This window comes from Tamandua tetradactyla, chromosome 3, assembly GCF_023851605.1.
Source record: "Tamandua tetradactyla isolate mTamTet1 chromosome 3, mTamTet1.pri, whole genome shotgun sequence".
Taxonomy (NCBI): Eukaryota; Metazoa; Chordata; class Mammalia; order Pilosa; family Myrmecophagidae; genus Tamandua; species Tamandua tetradactyla.
In genome coordinates this window covers 97,735,974-97,755,941 of record NC_135329.1, presented here as the reverse complement: position 1 = coordinate 97,755,941, position 19,968 = coordinate 97,735,974, and the positions used below count along the sequence as shown (strand labels likewise).

Below are 19,968 nucleotides of genomic sequence, written 5' to 3'. Positions count from 1 at the left end.
TTCCAATATGAAAAAGTTAGAATTGCCATAGCCCAAACACTCCTAAGGGAGGGACAGAAAGATCAAAGGTGATGGTAGAGTTATATAGAGGAGATAGAATTTAACAAATGAATATGAATGCTGAATCATTAAATTGATATCTCTTTTAATCTCCAGTATTTTAGAGTAGCAAGAAGTAAAAACCTAAAATTGTGGAATTGTAACCCATGTCAAACTCTGAAATACACTCTACAACTAATTTTGGTGCTGTGCTTTGAAATTTGTAGCTTTTTTGTATACATGTTATTTCCCAGAAAAAAAGGAGGAAAAAAGTCAATTGTGATGATAAAATAATATTTAAGCCCTCTAGCCTCCTATATTCTGGAGCAGCTAGAAGGAAAATCTGATAGGATCATGTGGTAGCCCATGACAAACGTGGGATCTGTTCTGTAACTACTTGTTGAAGAGTGCTTTGAAAACTATTGCTTTTTTATTTCTTTGCTTTGTATATATCTTATACAATAAAAAAGTTAAAAATAAAAAATAATAATCAAGGCAGTTTGGTGTCAACATAAGGATAGACACAAAGATCAACAGAATAGAATAGAGAGCCCAGATACATACTTATGTTTACAAGGTTAACTGATTTTGACAAAAATTCTAAGGTAATCCAATGGGGAAAGAATAGTCTTTTGAATAAATAATACTGGGCAACTGGACATCCAAAAAACAAAGCAAGATTAACAAACAAAAGATTTTCAATAAGTATCTCATATGACATGCAAAAGTTAACTTGACTTATAACATAAACCTAAATTTAATAGAAAAATATAAAAATCAAGAGAAAAATCACAGGAGAAAAATCTTTGTGACCTTGTATTACATAAAAATTCCTTAGGACAAAAGAGCAAAATTTATAAATTAAAAAAAAAAAGAGGTAAACTGAAATTTATCAAAATTGTAAACTTCTTCTCTTCAACAAAGACTGTTAAGAAAATGAAAATACAGCCATGACTAGCAGAAAATATTTGCAATGCACAAATCTAAAAAAGGACTATATTCAGACATTAAAGAATTCTTCCAATTCAATAATAAGGAAAACAACCGAACTGTTTAAAAAATGGGAAAATATTTGAAGTGATACTTTACCTAAAAAAAAAAAACATGAAGGGCAAATAAGCACATGAAAATACAGCCAATATGATTAGTCATTAGGAAAATGCACATTAAAACCACAGCAAGATACCACTACACAACCACTAGAATTCCTAAAATTTAAAAACCTGAAAAATACCAAGTGTTGGCAATAATGTGGAGAAATTGTAACACATATATTATCAGTGGAGATGTAAAATAGAACTGCTTTGGAAGACAATTTGGGCAATTTCTTATAAAGTTAAATATATACATACCATACAACCCAAAATTCTTACTCCCAGGTTTTTACCCAAGAAAAATGAAAACATGTCTACATAAAGACCTGTACATAAATGTTCATCTAAAATAACATTCATAATATCAAAAAAATGGAAACAACACAAATGTTCATCAACTTCTGGATGGATGAACCAATTGTGGTATATTTATATAATGGAATAATACTCAGCACTACAAAGGAATAAACTGGTGGGTGATACATGCAATAAAGTGGATAAATATCAAAAGCATTGTGCTAAGTGAAAGAAGCTAGGTACAGAATACTACATGTTGTATGCTTTTGTTTTATGGCATTCTAGAAAAGGCAAAACTCTAGATAAAGAAAATAGATCAGTAGTTGCCTAAAGCTACTGTTGTGGAGAAGAAATTGACTGAAAGGATACAGGGGATATTCTGAAGATAATGAAAAAGTTGTATATTTTAATTATGATGTAGGTTATATAACTGTACATATTTATCAAACACATCAAATCCACACTTAAAAGAGGGTAAATTTTATTGCATGTAAGTTATACCTCAATAAAAATAGTTCATCAAAATTATACAAGAGACATTATAAGGCATTTTTTTATTTATCATCAAAGGAGACAGAAAATTAAAGTACATAATGACCAGAAAGTTGAAAGGCATCTTGTCCAACAACCTCGTTTTACAGTGCAGATACATAAGTTTAGAAAGTAGAATTGTTTACTAGTTGATTACCCACAAATTGACCTTTATTCTCTTGGAGGGTTTTTAAACCTAACACAGTTGCTAGAGAAATGAAATGCCAACTTCCAGCAACTAAGTAAATGTGCAGCATCCCCATTACTCCTACAGAAAATTATGAGTATGTTTTAGTGGTTGGATAGGAACTGGGGAGCAGGCATGTAAATAAGGAATTGGTAAAAGGAAATTCTACTTAGTCCCAGAAGACTTTCTTTACAGTGATTTCAGGGGCTACCATACAAGGGAGACAACCTGGTGAAAACCTGGACAGCTGACGTGGGCACACCAAAATGGATAAATTATATGAAAAAAAAGATACTTGGGGTTAGTAGAGTATGAATAAGAAAACACAGAATTATGAAAGTCAGAGTCTTGTAAGGAAAATGACTTTGGAAGTAAAGGTGTGGCCCTTGGTCCTATTCTGAATCAAAAGGGAAATATTTTTCTCAACTTCATCACAGGATTCTCTCCGTTAAGAGGTCTGAAAACTGTCATTTGACTGGCCTATAACTAGGGAGGCACATGATGGAGTGCTTTCTTGATTAGAAAAATGAGATGAATAGTTTGAGAAGAATTAGTACTTAATGAACCCACTATGAGTGGGGTGATGGGGGGTAAGCATGTAAAGAAGGACTAGGTCAAGTCCTGGCCCTGACAGTTAACCTATGCAAACTTCTGAGCCTTATCTCAATGGTAAAAGAAAAAGAGGTGAGATAGTGATACCAGAGATACATCTAATAATGGACTGATTACAGGAACAGCAGAGCCTTCTATAAATGGTACATTGGGATGACGTTCTAGTTTGCTAACTGCCAGAATGCAACACACCAGAGATGAATTGGCTTTTAATAAAAGGGGATTTATTTCATTAGTTCTTCAGAGGAAAGGCAGCTAACTTTCCACTGAGGTTCTTTCTCACGTGGGAAAACACAGAATGGTCTCTGCTGGCCTTCTCTCCAGGCCTCTGGGTTCCAACAGCTTACCCCAGGATGATTTCTTTCTGCATCTCCAAAGGCCTGGGCTGAGCTTTGAGTTCAGAGATGAGGTATGCTGAGCTGCTTGGGCTGTGCTACATTGAGCTCTCTTATTTAAGCACCAGCCAATTAAATCAAACATCATTCATTGCAGCAGGCATGCCTCCTAGCTGACCGCAGGTGTAATGAGCAACAAATGAGGTTTACGTATCATTGGCTCACATCCACAGCAACATAACTAGGCGCCTTCACCTGGCCAAATTGACAACTGAATCTAACTACCACAGATGATGATAATGTGAATACTTGTAACCTGTTCTCCTTGAATGGAGCAAAAAATATCCCAGAAAGTGGCTATTTGAATGGATCCTTGTGTAATTCAACTAAGGAATGATTTCAAATAGGTAATCAAAAATTAATGCATGTGTTCAGGTAACTCTCCAATGAGCACTGAAGGTAAAGACAATGGATATACAAAGGAGGAAGTATGTTTGCATAACAAAAGATCAACATGAAATGGTGGCTTAGATCTAAAAATGCAGTGTCCAAGGGGAATAACCCCAAATTGAGTGTATAAGGTTAAAGGAAACCAAATGCCTTTTTAGTCACATTCATAATACAGAAATATTTTTTTTAAATCAGAGATAAGCTCTGTGGAGCCTTTGGCATAATGTCTGTGGATGCTCTAGAATATAGAACTGCTCACTTCCCAAATGGCTGTCTTCCTGTCAAAGTAATAAAGAGGGCATGGGCATCCATAAGATGAACAGAACTTCAAGTTGGGGAAGAAGGGTCTGTTCACCTGACAAGCACGCCCTTTAAAAATGTGGGGAGCAGAATTCTCACCACTGCAACTGAAGGAAAGTATGAGAATCTCATGTGAGAAAGAATGCTGAAGTTCTCTACTAATCAACTGAAGAAGCCTCATGAACAGAAAGTCTTACAAAGAGAACAGAGGGAAACTCATCTCAATTGTATTATTTTGCTACTTTCACACAGAGTGTGACCAAATAACATGAATCTCATATCAAAACTGTAAAAAAATGTACTTTAAAAGAGGGAACTGAAGGACTCAAATAAAGCACAGTCCCTAAAATTGAAGACTTATTTTAGCAACCAAAATTCAATTTAGTTACCAAATTGAATTTTAATAACAGCAATAATTCACATAAAAGTAGTTGGGAATCTTCCTCACAGTAGCCCATCTGATGAGATTGGCCTATGAACAAATACAGTTTCTCATAAAACACACCATCTATCAATAGTTTAAAATTTAAGTTGGAAGCTGAAGCACATAATGACAGATGCAAATGAAGGTGCAAGGTGTTGGTTATCATGGATTCTAGGAGAAAGTGAAACAAGGAGTTCAAATTTACCAGTGCTCTCCAAGTGAGATTGCCTAACAGACCAACAATGCAGTATCTTAGGCACAAAAGGCAACAAATGAAAAAAAATGGGAAAAAAGGCAATGATGACTGTGGGAACGCTGTGCAAATGTCAGATGTGTGTCAGTGTAAAGTGCTCTTTTATATTATTTTCCCTGTCTAAAAATAATCTGCTTGGCAATTAAATTTCTCTTTAGAAACTTGTATTTTAGGGCTTTGACTGGTCAACAATAAATAGTGGCCTGTTTATAATCTGAATAATAAAAAAAAAAGGGAGGGAGGGAGGGAAGGTGGGAGGGTGGGAAGGAGGTAGGTAGGTTAGTTGGTTTTGTTTTGTATGTGAAATGCTGACAAACCCAGAAACTGAAGTGACTCAGCAGTTACAGCATAAAAATGCTGCATAAACTTAACCAAAAAGACCTGCCAGGGTTTCCTAATACCTTTGCTAAAATATTGCATTACTCCAAAATTATTTACCATCTGTCTTACATTATCTTGGTTATAAATAATAATTAAAAAATGAGAAAAAGTGAGTTAAGGTGACATGTGCATGATTCACTTCCTCTCTATAGACCGCTTTCTCTGTTTCTCTGCGTACATGATAGAATAGGGCCACCCCATAACTCCCAAGGTAATAAACCTCAATTCAAGGTTGCAAAGTACACAATAAACTAAAAGCTCTCATCCACATTTCCAAATTCTGCAATTAGTGAATTTGATTATCCCAGCTTAGGTCAAAAGTTCACTCCTGGCCAAATAATTGTGGTCAAAGAGGGCTCATGTAGTACCACAGGGTTGTAGAGAAGGATTGAGAGGAGGAAGTTCCCTGAGGGTGGATTGGTATCACTCCAAGAAAGAGTTTGCATGTCTTCAGGAGTGCAGCAAAATATCCTGTTCATCCACACTTTGCAACCATTAATACATCTATGAATTACCTGAGGATTTTACTAAAACAGATTTGATTCAGTAGATGGGGTGAGACCTGAGGTTCTGCCTTTCTAGGAAGCTCCCAAATTATGTCGATGCTGCTGATCTGCAAAATACACTTGCCCCTCAGTCTAAAGTACCTGTCTTCCTGTTGACTGCACTCAATTAACATTATCACAGGGCTTCCACAGAAGCCCTTCCATCCCCAAGCCCAAATCTCCTCTTGAGAGAGCTTCTGCCACAAGGGGCAGAGCTAGCCAATAGCCCCCAACTGTGGTGCCTTCAGGATTGTCTCAGCTTTCCAGCTGAGGCCAAGTACCACCTGGGCAGCTACCAGCCAAACAGTGAGCTCCCACAGGGCTCTGAGTTCACAATTTAGTTTCACTTCTCTGGGGAGGTCTTTCCCTCCCCATCCTCTTCTGAGTAGTTACCTTTGTCACTGCTGTCATAGAATCATGAAACTCTCCTTTTGTACCATTAGTCTTAACTTGTTACTGTCTACTTGTTTGTTGAATTATCTGACTTAAGCCTGTTCTCCCTTGACAGAATGTGATTATAATTGATAGCAGGCACCATGGCTGGTTTTACTGAATGTTTTATCACCAAAATCTAGCACAGTGCCTACCATTTAATAAGCAACGTTCATTGAATGAAAGAATAGATTGTTTCAGTATAACATGCGTGTCAGCTAACTGATGGCCCACTCAAAAGGTTTAAATTAAGAGAGTTTAAAGCCACATCAATAAAAGAACATAGTAACTTCCAAAAGTAAGATAAGACAGGGAGAGTGCAGGATAGGGTTTGAGAAATAAATACCCTGATCTCTCTGTTCTTGCTTTCTGATTTCTTACTGGGATCTTCTATAGGCTGAATCTTCCTGGAATTTAGAGGGTAAAGGAGACTAAGTAATGAAGTGCATAGAGAACAGCCTCCTGGGGCATGCCACAGGGCAGGGAGGGAAGAAAATTGGTCTGGAGATTGGAACGAAGAATTACCAGCCCAGAGGGCAAATATGGCACATAAAGTATGAACAGGGAACGGTAGCATTGCAAAAGAATAAGAATGACTATGGAGAAGGGTGATCTTCCTGAAGAAGAGAAGAGTCAGAGCACAGACTTATTTTTTATCATTACTTTTTCATACATTTGCATTTTAGAACATGTAAGAAGTTAAAAGCAGGGTTATATACAAAAAATAAATAGTAGTACTTACATTTACAATTACCCATTTGTTTACCTTTACCAGAGATCTTTCTTTATGCTGCTTTGATCCACTCTCTAATCTCCTTTCTTTTCAGTCTGAAAAACTCCCTTTAGCATTGCCTGTAGGGCAAGTCTAGTGGTGACAAAGTCCCTCAGCTTTTGTTTATCTGGGAATGTCTTAATAGTCCCTCTTTTTTAACAGTCTCAATGGGTATAAAACGCTTGGTCAGTAAGTGTTTTCTTCTAGTTATTTAAATATTTTGCCCCACTGCTTTCGTGCCTCACAGTTTCTGAATAGAAATAAGCACTTAATCTTATTGGGGCTCACTTATACATAAAACATTGCCTTTCTCTTGCAGCTTTCAGAAGTCTTTCCCTGTCCTTGACAGTAGACAGTTTGATTACTGTATGTTTGGGCATGGTTCTTTTCAAGTTTATATCATTTGGGGTTTGTTGGACTTCTTGGATACGTATATTTATGCCTTTCATTAAATGTGGGAAGTTTCTGCCGTTATTTCTTTGAATATTTCTCCTACCCCTTTCACTCTTTTTTATCCTTCTGGGACTCCTACAGTGCATATGTGACTTTGGATGGTGGCTGGTTTAAACTGTTGTGTACCCCAGAAAAGCCACGCCCTTTAATTCTCATTCAATATTGCCAGGTGGGATCTTTTTTATTGTTTCCATGGAGACATGATTGACCCAACAGTGGGTGGTAACTTTTGGTTAGATGGTTTCCAAGGAGATGTGTCTCCACCCATTCAAGGTGGGGCTACTTACTGAAGTTCTTAAAGAGGGAACCATTTTGAAAAGAGCTCAATACCAACAGCCTACACAGTCAGAGACACTTGGAGATATGGAAAGAAAATGCCCCTGAGGAAGTTCTATGAAATGAGGAGAGAAAGCCAGCAGATATCACCATGTGCCCTCCCTGCTGGGAAAAAAACCCCAACTTCATCAGCCCTTTCTTTGGAGAGCCTTAATTGGACATTTTCACAGCCTTAGAACTTTAAACTTGTAAGTTAATAAATTATCTTTTTTAAAAGCCATTCCATTTCTGGTATATTGCATTCTGGCAGCTTTTACAAACTAAAACAGATGCTGTCCCACAAGCCCTTAGGCTACATTCACTTCTTTTCTGTTCTTTTTTTATTTTTCTGCTCTTCAGCATGAATCATTTCAATTGTTTTGTCTTCAAGTTCACCAATTCTTTCTTCTGACAGCTCCAATCTCCTGTGAAACCTTGTAGGTAATTTTTCATTTCAGTTATTGTGGTCTTTAAAAACAATATTTCTGTTTGTATGATTTTTAAAAATTTCTCTTTATTGAGATTCCTCTATTATTGATTCATCATTTTCCTGATATTCTTTCATTCTTTTTCTATGTTTCCCTTTTCTTCCTTGAGTATATTGAGGTCATTATTTTAAAAGTCTTTCTCTGGTATGTTCAAAGTCTGATCTTCATCACTGATGTTTTCAGAATTTTAACTTGTTCCTTTGGATGGGCCATCATTTCATTTCTTTGTTTGAAGCCTTTTGTGGCAGTGTACATTTTAATATTTTGATTCTGGGATTTAGCCCCTGATCTGGCTGCTCTTCAAGCTTGTATCCAGCTAGTGATATAACAGAGATTTCCTTGAGTGCCAGGAGCTAACAAATCAAGCAAAACAAAGCACAAGAAAAACCAAAAAAAATGCCACAACACCTTTCTCAGTCTTTCAGAATTGACTCTGCATCAGCTGTGCTCTCCTTCAGAGTTTAGCTCTTCCATCAAGAAGATCACCCCAAAGCAAAAGTGAAACTTGGGTCCTCTCTATCTTTTCTGAGCCTGTATCTTTTTAAAAATGTGGTCATATCATTTTTAATGCAATTTTAATGAAGTATACTCACACATCATATAATCCACCGACAGTATCCTCATACACCACATGGCTCACAGTATCATCATACACCACAATCAATTTTAGAATTCTTTCATTACTCCAAAAACATAAATAAAAGTAAAAGAGAAAACTCAAAACATCTCATACCTCTTTTCCATACATTTTATTTTTAATACTTTCAGTCACACATCATACAATCCACCCTAAGTGTATAATCAATGGCTCTTGGTATAGTCATATAGTTATGCATTTACCACTACAGTTAATATGAGAAAATTCTCACTTCTTTTGAAGCAAAAAATCCCACATCCCTTAAATCCTGCTATTATTAACATTTTTAGTTTTGGCATAGTACTTTTGTTACAACTGATGCAAGAATGTTACATGTTACTTCTAACTTTAGACTTAGTTTTTATTAATCATATTTTTTCCAATATTCCAACCCATTATTAACATCTTGTAATAGTGACTTATGTCTGTTCTAGTTCATGTAAGGACGTTCTTCTCTTTATACAATTAACCACCATCATTGTTAATAGATTTCAGTAAGTTACACAGTCCCAGTTTTTATCCTCTAGCTTTTCTCTGACAACATACATGACTCTAGCCTTCCTCTTTCAACCATATTCATACTCAGTTTTGTTAATTGCACCTACAGTTTGTGCTATGCTCACACAGTACTGTGCTATTCATGCTCAATTGATTTTTAATCCAATTTTATTGAGATATATTCACACACCAAGCAATTCACCCAAAGTATACAATCAGTGGCTCACAGTATCAGCATACAGTTGTGCAGTCATCACCACAATCAATTTTAGAACATTTTCATTACTCCAAAAACAAAAATCAAAGTGAAAGTAAAAAAGAACTCCCAAAGCATCCTATACCCCTTATCCTCCCATAAATAAAAATTTATTTATTTGTCTTTATTTTATAACTCATCTGCCCATACACTGGATAAAGGGAGTGTCAGTCACAAGGTTTTCACAATCACACAGTCACACACTAAAAGTTATATAGTTATACAATCATCATCGAGAATATAGTCTACTGGATTACAGTTCAACAGTTTCAGTTGTTTCCTTCTAGCTATTCTAATACACTAGAAATTAAAAAGGAGTATCTACATAACGCATAAGAAAAACCTCCAGAATGACCTCTCGACTTTATTTGAAATATCTTAGCCACAGAAACTTTGTTTTGTTTCATTTATTGCCCCCCTTTTCATGAAGAAATTATTCTCCATTGCATGAAGGCAGGCCCAGGCATATCTCTGGGAGTCATGAACCACGAAGTGGGAAGGGTAGTGAGTTTATTTGCAGAGTAGCTGAAACTTCATCTTGTCCTGACCTTGTGCTTATTTGTTCTGGGCTTGTGTTTATTTGTCATAGACTTGTCATGTTAGGAATTCCCCTGTTTAAAGGAATTCAAATATCCCCTCTACTCTCTATAAAATATAACCACCACCACCACCACTCATGCCCTATTTTATGTCTTAAAGCTGGTAATCTTTTGCCCCAGACTTCTTTGACTTAGTTGTTTCTTAATTCTGTCCACAAAATGCTTCTGCCTGCAAGGCAAGTTCTGGGAGGGGGAGCCAGAGAAGAGTTTCCTGGTTCAGTCTTTCAGGCTGCCACATGACAGACTAGAACTCACATACAGGCATCTTAATATGCTTATAGGGGTGACTCTGATCTTTCTAGAACAGAGACAAGACCCACAATGTGAGTGCAATTTGGCTCCATACCACACTGGGGGTGGGGGGGGTGGGGGTGGAGTGGGACCAAAAGTGCTATCGTGAGCTTCTGCTGCTGTTTTTAAAACTGTGTTTTTCTGGGTTTGTACTCTCCCAGTTATCACAACCCTTTAACTATTTTCCAGAATTTTGAGGAAGAGGACTCCGACATTTTTTCCTAGTTGTTCAAAGATTCTGTGGAGGTATGGCACCCTAAAACATCTCATTACACCATCTTGGTCAACCAGAATCTCTCAATATCTTTTTTCCTGTATGCTTCCAAATACCTTTTGATATATAATTTTTCCATTATTTTCTTTGTATTTTTACTACATGCTAATAATACTGTACCTGTAATTTTATATTGATTTTTGCTGAATATTATCTGCATTACAGTCTTTATAACCATTGTTTTTGAGATTGCTTAACATTATATTTTAAACTTTTTATTAGTTAATTTCAAAAGTTCCCAACAAAAAACAGCACAATTCACCCATGTGCTTCAACAATTATCAACATTCTCCTGCCCTATTATTAATAATTGAATGGTTATCTTTTCTGCATTGGCTTGCAATTTTAAATAATTTTGTGAAGAACAGTGCTTAAAGCTTAAACTGAATTTGAATCATCTCCTTGACATAGATACCCAGAAGCAGGATTTTTTAACTAGCCCATCCTATCTTTATGAACACTTACAGAGGGTATTTGTAACTCCCTCAAAGTCAGAGTTAACCAAGGGTTCATTGGTCCTATTTACACTCAGGCTTTGACCCACCAAGGATAAGATTTCCTCTCTTTGATTGTTTTATGGATGAGTAATAACCCAAAGTGGTCTCCAAAGCTTGGCATCAAGGTTGTGTTTACAGCATGGACGAGTCTTTTGAGCTTGCTTTTTAAATATCACTTAGATTTTTGCTGTGACTGGCTGGAAATATGAAGAACACAGATCAGAGTCATGTCAAAGTTGCAAATAAGTTCTTTGTACAGTTTAACCAGAGAACAGTTTGAATGCAGGCACTTTTTTTTTTTCTCTTTCTCCCCTAAGCCCTTCTTGACAACACAACAAATGATAATCTGAAATCAAACACGACACTCTACCTGCAGGACCCAACTCTGACAGATGGAGCTGTGTTTAAATAGCTTCATGTTGCCAGTTCCAATAAAGGAAAAGTACACAAATGCCTAGGCCTAACGGGAACACAGAAAGTGCTCTGAATTTGAAAAGGAGTCAGGTAAGCATAATGGTGTTGAGAATCTTCAGATCCCTCATAAGCACACAGCAACTTTTCCTGTGAGGTTAACTGAAATAGCCATAGCTGTGGTTGGTGGCTAACTCAGCATGGGTGGGTGGCAAGGCATTTGGGGATGCCAAGGGCTTTCACTGAGCTCAGATGGGGGGCGTGAGGGAAAAACCTGCCAGATTTTTTATCCATGTGGGGCTGGTGGGTATGTAACAGCTGTTTTTGTTATCTGAGAATGAGGCATTCTGAGGCTGTGGGGCTGCTCTAGGCTTAATGAATTTGGGGTTTTGTTGAAAACAGGTACTCATGACATTCCAGTAGAGAATGAGGCCTCAAAAGGCTCCAGAAAGAAAAACAGCTTCTTGCTTGAATGTTTGATTTGGCTCCAATGGGGCTGCAGTCATGTATCAAGTTGAAAGACATACAAAATGCTTTGTAAAAAAAAAAAAAAGCCTTTTGTCCCCAACTTTATTTGAATTGGTTCCAGTGCCATCTGGAAAGAATGTTAAATTTGGTCTCATTGATAATATACACTAAAAAGCCTTGTTTCACTGCCTGTAGCCTTTTTAACCCTCATCTTCCAGAAACCAGCCATATCTATTCCATAGCACCCATGCCTATCTTGGATGTTTCACTGCTTATGGTTGACTTCATCCCTTTATCCTTCAGTTATACTGTAGAATCATTATGTACCACTGTCTCGGTCTTCAAAACCCATTGATATATTGATACTCAAAATATTTATTGTTAAATATTATTGTCGCATTCTGTGGGCATCACTTGGGTTGCAGAGATGAATAGGATAGATTTTTAAGGTGCTCACAGGAGGTGTAGGAGACATTAAATAAATAATTACACTATAATGTGAAAGGCCAAGAAAGATGTAAGGGAAGTAACTACCTTTATATTATGGAAGCTGCACAGGAGGTCTTGGGGAGAGTCAACAGCTGATCTGCAAGGGAAAAACAGTCAATAAATAGCTAATATTTATGGAGAACCAAAGATGTGCCAGATATTAAACCAGCCAGTTCAATTTACTTTATTTAATATAACAACCCCTACACGTTAGATACTGTAAATTCCAATGTCAGATAAGAAAACTAAGCACAGAGAGATAACAAGCTAAAGACACACAGCCAGAGAGGGTCAGAATATAGACATGAGTCTAAATTTTTCTGACTTCAAAGCCATGCTCTACACCACACTGTTACAGACAAAAGAAAGTGACAGAGATGTATATGGGCAGAGACATGGAATTGCCTTCACCAACTTTTCCCAGAAATACCTTCTGTTCCCAGGCCAGACTCTATCCTGATATTTTTCCCTGCTTTCTCAGTCACTTGATTATGGCAAACAAACAACATTCTCCCAACACACTTCCATTCCTTCCCAAAACACTTTCCTTAGAGAAAACACCAAGACATATCTCAAAAACACAGATTCCTATAAAAGAAAAACAAAAAAGTGAACAACAAACAACAACCCCACAAAAACGTCTGAAGGGTATCCAGTTACCTCTAGAATTTTGACCACTTTTCTATGACTATGTTCATGGCAACCTAGTATCAAAGCATGATTTGTGAATTTTTTGAGAGCCCACTGCTGCACTTGATTAATCAAAAGAACACCTTTACTAATTTGATCACGGCTTTGCATGGGCACATGGAATGTTTTTGAAGAATAAAATGAATTTAAATTTTTATAACCTGTGACAGATATACCAAATACAACACCCAATTCCCTCCAGCCAGAAGCCAAGAGGATAGGGACTTTGATGCAATATCAGATTGCCAACCCAAAGACCACAGCTATTGACTAATTTTTTTTCCATTATTTTAGTTGCATATGCTAACATAATTTTTTCAGTAATTGTCAGATTGAGCAGGAAGAAAATCAGTAAGTTTATAATTGACCTGACAGCACTATCAAATTAATTTTATATCATTGACATGTATAGAATATTTCATACAACAGTTGAGTCTTCTCCAGTTTTCATGGAATGTTCGTCAAGAGAGACGACATTTTGTTACATATAATATTCTTATCAAATTCTAAAACTAGAAATCATATGAAGTCTGTTCACAGATCATAATGTAATTAAACTAGAAACCAATGAATGAAAGGGGGCTGGAAAATCTCAAAATATTTGTAGATTAAACAGCACCCTTCAAAAAATTAACTATATATTGATCAGCTGAAGAGAACCTCTCTGTCCACCTTTGAGCATATCCTGTGTATTTTTGTTTGATTGGTTTTAAGGGAATTATTGATCAAATTCACTTGACCAAAGGACATAGGAATGCATGTTGGTTTGATTGCTCTTCAGGTCTAATAACTTGAACTGAAGGATCCCAGTACATTTTTTTAAACATTTTTTATTGTGAAATATAACATATACCCAGAAAAGTGATAAATCCAAAATATAATTTAACAAGTAATTATACAGCAAATTTCAAAGTACTGTATGAGTTACAGTTCTACAATTTCATCTATTTCTTCTGGCTATTCTAATACACCAGAAAATAAAAAGAAATACCTATAAAATGAGTCAGTAATTATAATCCTTTGTCAAATCCTAACTTCTCTATTACAACTCCTTCCTCTCATTTGATCATTCTCTCAATCTTCTGGAATATTTTGGCAATGACCATTCTAACTCATTCATATTGAAAAGGGGTGTTGAATTATGAGGTATGGAAATGCAACTGGTTGACATTCTGGGAGAGACTGGTAACTCTAAGTTTCAGGACTTACCTGGCATAGGAACAGTCTGGAGGTTTTAAATTTGTGGAAAATAAAATTAATAAGTAAAACTTTCATGCTCTGGGTTTTTTTTTTAAGGCTTTCAGGAATATTGTTGGTTGGGGCTTGGCATACCATGGCACTTTGTAAAATCTGGCTAAAGCTTGCATGAGAGCACGTCCAGTATATCCTTTCAACTCTATTTGAAATCTCTTAGCCACTGAAATATTATTTGTTACATTTCTTTTCCCCCTTTTGGTCAAGCAGGCATTCTCAAATCCACATCAGGGCCAGGCTCATCACTGGAGTTATTTCCCATGTTGCAAAAAGACCTACATCTCTGAAAGTCATGTCCCACATAAAGGGGTGAGTAATGAGTCTATTTGCAGAGTTTGGCTTAGAGAGAGGCCACATCTGACTAACAAAAGAGGTTCTCTTGAGTTTACTCTTAGGTGTATTTATAAGTAGGCTTAGCTTCTCCATTACAGAAATAAATTTCATAAGGGCCAGCCTCAAGATCAAGGGCTTGGTTTATTAAATTGGGAGTCCTTAATGCTTGAGAGAATATCAGGAATTTCCCAGTGGGGAAGTTGAATAGTTTCTCATTTTTTCTCCAGCCCCTCAAGGGACTTTGAAAATACTTTTTTATTATCTGTCAAAAATACTCTGGACTATATGATGGTATTACAGTAAACTATACAGAATCATCAGATCTTATTCCCTATTCTAGGCTCCATATATTTAGATTGTTTAAATAAACTGGCCAGACTGGTTAAGTTAGATAGCGTGCTACAGAAAATTTAAATTTGGGGCCAAATAAACGTCTCTTCCTTTGGTCTCAAATAAAAGTTGAAGTTTTAAAATACAGACAATATCATCCTTTACCTTGTATTCTGATTTATTTTATTCTCAACCATATCAGCTTAATTCATATTCTAATTAAAGTCTGATTTCTTTTTCATGTTCTTTAGCAGTTACTGTATAGGGTAATGCTGGCTTTCAGAGCTGTAGAACTCTAACTCTGTGTCTTACTTGCCACACAAGTATTAAAGATCCAGGGAACTAACAAGTTATACACAAAGAGCACAGCATCTCAGGATTCAGAAATTACACTTAAAACTCAGGAATAAATGTGACTACTCTAAGAGCTTACATCTAACCCTAGCTTTTTAAAAGAGACCATACAACATTTATCCTTTTGTTTCTGGCTTATTTTGCTCAATATACTGTCCTCAAGGTTCATTCATGTTGTTGTATGCCTCATGACTTCATTCCTTTTTATAGCTGCACAATATTCCATTGTATGTATATCTCATAGCTCGCCCTTCCACTCCTCAGTCTTTACCCATTCGGCCACCTCCATTCATTAGCTATCATGAACAATGCCGCTATACATATCAGAGTTCAAATGTCTATTCACATCTCTGCTTTCAGTTCTTCTGAGTATATTCCTAGTAGTGGGATTGCCTAATCCTTTGGTGATCCTATATTTAGCCTCCTGTGGCTCCATTACCCTCCAGAGGGGCTGCACATTCTACTTCCCTACCGACACTGAATAGTAAGCCCTCTTTCCATATCTCTTCTGTAGCACTTGAGTCCTTCTATTGGTTTACTTATTTCGACTATGCATATTTTTTAGATATATTCATAGTCACATACTAGGTACTCTATATGAAGTATTCGATGTCTCACAACATGCTAACTTTGCTGTACAATGATCCTCAGTCTCAATTTTGACAATTCGCAAATATTTTCTCCCATTGTGATGGCTATCTCTACACCTTTCTGGCAAAGTCCTTTGAAGCACAGAATTGTTCAATCTGGAGGAGTTCCCATTTACTATTTTTTCTTTTGTTTCTTGTGGGTGTAAAGTCTAAGAAGCTACCTCCTATTAGTAGATTGTGGAGATGTTTTCCTATATTTTCTTCTAGGAGTTTGATAGTACTGGATCTTATGTTTAGGTCTTTAATCCACCGTGAGTTAATTTTTGTATAGGATGTGAAGTAAGGGTCTTCTTTCGTTCCTTTGGATATTAATATCCAGTTCTCCCAATCCCGTTTATTGAAGAGACTATTCTTTCCCCATTTAGTGGATTTGGGGGTCTTGTCAAAAATCAATTGACCATACATTTGGGAGTCTATTTCCAAATTCTCACTTTGTTTCATTGACCAATATGTCTATCTTTGTGCCTGTACCATGCTATTTTTAAAAAACATTTTCATCAAGAAATCTTCAACACATACAGTCCATACATGGTATATAATCAATGGCTCATAATATCATCAAACATAGTTGTGTATTAATTACCATGATCACTTATAGAACATTTGTGTCACTCCAGAAAAAGAAAACTCATACATCACATACACCTTACTCCTCCCTCTCACTGACCACTAGTGTGTCTATCTTTTATTTCTTTTTCTTCCCTAATTGCTCTAAGTAGAACTTCTAGCACAATGTTGAATAATAGTTCTGACATTGTGCATCCTTGCCTTATTCCAGATCTCAGGGGGAAGGTTTTCAGTCTCTCATCATTGGGTATGATGCTGACTGCGGGTTTTTCGTATATGCCCTTTATGTTATTGAGGACATTTCCTTTGAGTTTTAGATTTTTTATTTTATTTATTTTTTTTTAACATGGGCAGGCACCGGGAATCAAACCCAGGTCCTCAGACATGGCAGGCAAGCACTCTTACCTGCTGAGCCACCATGGCCTGCCCTGAGTTTTAGCTTTTAAAGTGTTTTTATTATAAAAGGATGCACAATTGTGTCAAATGCTTTTTCAGCATTAATTGAGATGAGCCTTTGATTTTTCCCCTTTGATTTGTTGCTGTGTTTTATTATACTGTTTGATTTCCTTGTGTTGGAACATCTTTGCATATCTGGAATGAACCCCACTTGGTCATGGTGTATAATTCTTTTAATGTGCCTTTGGATTCAATTTGCGAGCATTTTGTTGATAATTTTGCATCTGTATTCATTAGGGACATTGGCCTGTGTTTTTCCTTTCTTGTAGTATCTTTATCTGGTTTTGATATTTGGGTGATGTTAGCTTCATATAGGAGTTAGGTAATCTTCCTTTTCCTCAATTTTTTGGACGAGCTTGAGCAGGAATGGTGTTAGCTCTTTTGGAAAGTTTGGAGTAAAATTTCCCTGTGAAGCCATCTGGCCTTGGGATTTTCTTTGTAGGGAGTTTTTTTTTATGATTGAATGAATCTCTTTACTTCTGATTGGTTTGTTGAGATCTTCTATTTCTTCTCCTGTCAGTGTAGCTTGTTTGTGTGTTTCCACGAATTTGTCCATTTCCTCTAAGTTGTTTAGATTGTTGGCATATACTTGTTCATGGTACCTTCTTATGATTTTTTCTTCATTTCTTCAAGGTCCATGGTAATGGCCTCTCTCTCATTTCTGATTTTATTTGTTTGCATCCTCTATTTTACTTTATCAGCCTAGCTAAGGGTCCATTGATTTTAAAGATTTTCTCAAAGAACCAACTTTTTATTTCATTGATTCTCATTATTGTTTTTTGCTTTTCAATTAATTTATTTCTGCTTTAATCTTTGTTATTTCTCTTCTTTTATTGGCATTGGGGATAGTTTGCTGTTCTTTTTCTAGTTCCTCTGGGTAAACAGTTAAGTCCTCAACTTTTGTTTTTCTTTATTTTAATATAGGGATTTAAGAGTAATAAATTTCCCTCTCAGCACTACCTTTGCAGCATCCCATCAGTTTTAATATGTTGTTTTCTCATTTTCTTTCATCTCCAGATATTTGCAAATTGCTATTGCAATTTCTTCCTTTATCCACTTTGAAGTGTGCTATTTAACCTTCATATATTTGTGAGAGTTCTGGTTCTTTGGTGGTTATTGATTTCCAGCTTTATTCTATTGCAGTCTGAGAAAGTACTTTGAATAATTTCAGTCCTTTTAGTTTTATTAAGGCTTGTTTAGTGCCCCCATATATAATCTATTCTGGAGAATGTTCTATGACCACTTAGAAGAATATATAGCCTGGTGTTTGGGGGTGAAACGATCTATAGTTATCTGTTAGATATAATTAATTTATCACATTGTTTAGGTGCTCTACTTCATTATTGATCCTCTCTGGTTGTTCTAGCTGTAGAAGAGAGTAGGATATTAGTTAGGGTTCTCTAGAGAAATGTAATCAACAAGAAACACTCACAAATATAAAATTTATGAAAGTGTCTCATATAACTGTGGGAATGCAGAGTCCAAAAACTGCAGGATGGGCTGTGAAGCCAATGATTCCGATGGAGGGTCTGGATGAACTTCACAGGAGAGGCTCACCGGCCAAAGCAGGAAGAGAGTCTATCTCTTCTGAATCCTCCATAAAAGGCTCCCAGTGATTAGATTAAACATCACTCACTGCAGAAGATAATCCCCTTGGCTGACTACAAATGGAATCAGTTGTGGATGCAGCTGACATGATCATGGTTAAATTCTGTGAAATGTCTTCATAGAAACAGACAGGGCAGTACTTGCCCAACCAGACAAACAGGTACCACCACTTGGCCAACTTGACACATGAACCAGACCATGACAGTCCACCCCTTGTCAACTTGGCAGCTGCGCATACCACCTTAAACCATACTTAATTTCTAAATAAAAAACAATAAAGCACACATTTTTTTCTTTCACCTAATAATACTCAACTATCCTGCATATAACTGGAAACACATTAAATCTCTCCAGAATAGGGTGCAAATCCTTGGGTAATATTCACTCTTAAACTTGATATCTTACAACTTAAATAGTGTAACATGAATAAAACAGCATTACAGTCCTCATTTCTGACCATGTGGTCGTAGTTCATATTTATCACTACCTTCTTCAACTACCCATTCCATGTTCCCTTTACCCTCAGCAAACACTTCAGCTGGCCATAGTTCTTTGCCTGGTGTGGTGACCCTAAACTTCATTCCTGAAGTTTCAAAATTGGTAGTGCTGCCTAGATTAGGTAGTTGCAGGTTTCCATTGATTTTAATCACAGTGCATGATAGTACAAAAAGGCGCCCAAGGGGATCTCCTATATTCCAAGAAAAACTCTTCTTTACCTCCATTGTGTAGTTGCAGTCCTATTCCCCCCCTGATAGGGTCAATCACCCAAGCTAGTAATGTAATCCCCTTCTTGGCTTGTGGTCCAGGGGCATGAGTAGCCCAAAGTGACCAGGTGGCAGTCTTACATTCCAGTTCAATGGAATCATTGTTTCTCCTGGTGGAAGCACTTACCCTTTTGGAACTAAAACTTGTAGACCAGCAGAGCTCAGGGTTGCAGGGACAGAAAGCAAAAAATGTCCTACTGGATCACTAGGGGTAATAGTGAGCGGTACCATTTCCATTTCCACACCTTGGTTCCTGGACCAATGGGTCCTGGATATGGGAGAAATAGCAGACTATGATTCAGAGAATATACAGCTTCACGGAGAACATTTTTATCCCAGCCCTTCATGGTGTTGCCACCTAGTTGGCACCATAATTGAGTTTTCAAAAGGTCTTTCCACCTTTCCAACAATACAGCTGCTTCTGGATGATGGGGATCATGGTAAGACCACAGAATTCCATGAGTATGTGCCTATTCCCACACTTCATTTGCTGTGAAGTGTGGTCATTGATCACAAGCAATGCTGTGTGGAATACCATGATGATGAATAAGGCATTCTCTGAGCCCATGGATGGTAGTTTTGGCAGAAGCATTGCCTGCAGGGAAAGCAAACCCATATCCAGAGTATGTGTCTA

At 36.8% G+C, this 19,968-nt stretch overlaps 1 long non-coding RNA gene across 1 annotated transcript; it reads left to right on the top strand.

The window, feature by feature from the left end:
• Positions 1-10,377: 10,377 nt before the first annotated feature.
• On the top strand, positions 10,378-14,551 carry LOC143676255 (uncharacterized). Its single transcript, XR_013171953.1, has 3 exons — positions 10,378-10,435; positions 11,278-11,464; positions 14,483-14,551. It is a non-coding gene; the product is annotated as an uncharacterized LOC143676255 (long non-coding RNA).
• Positions 14,552-19,968: the final 5,417 nt, after the last annotated feature.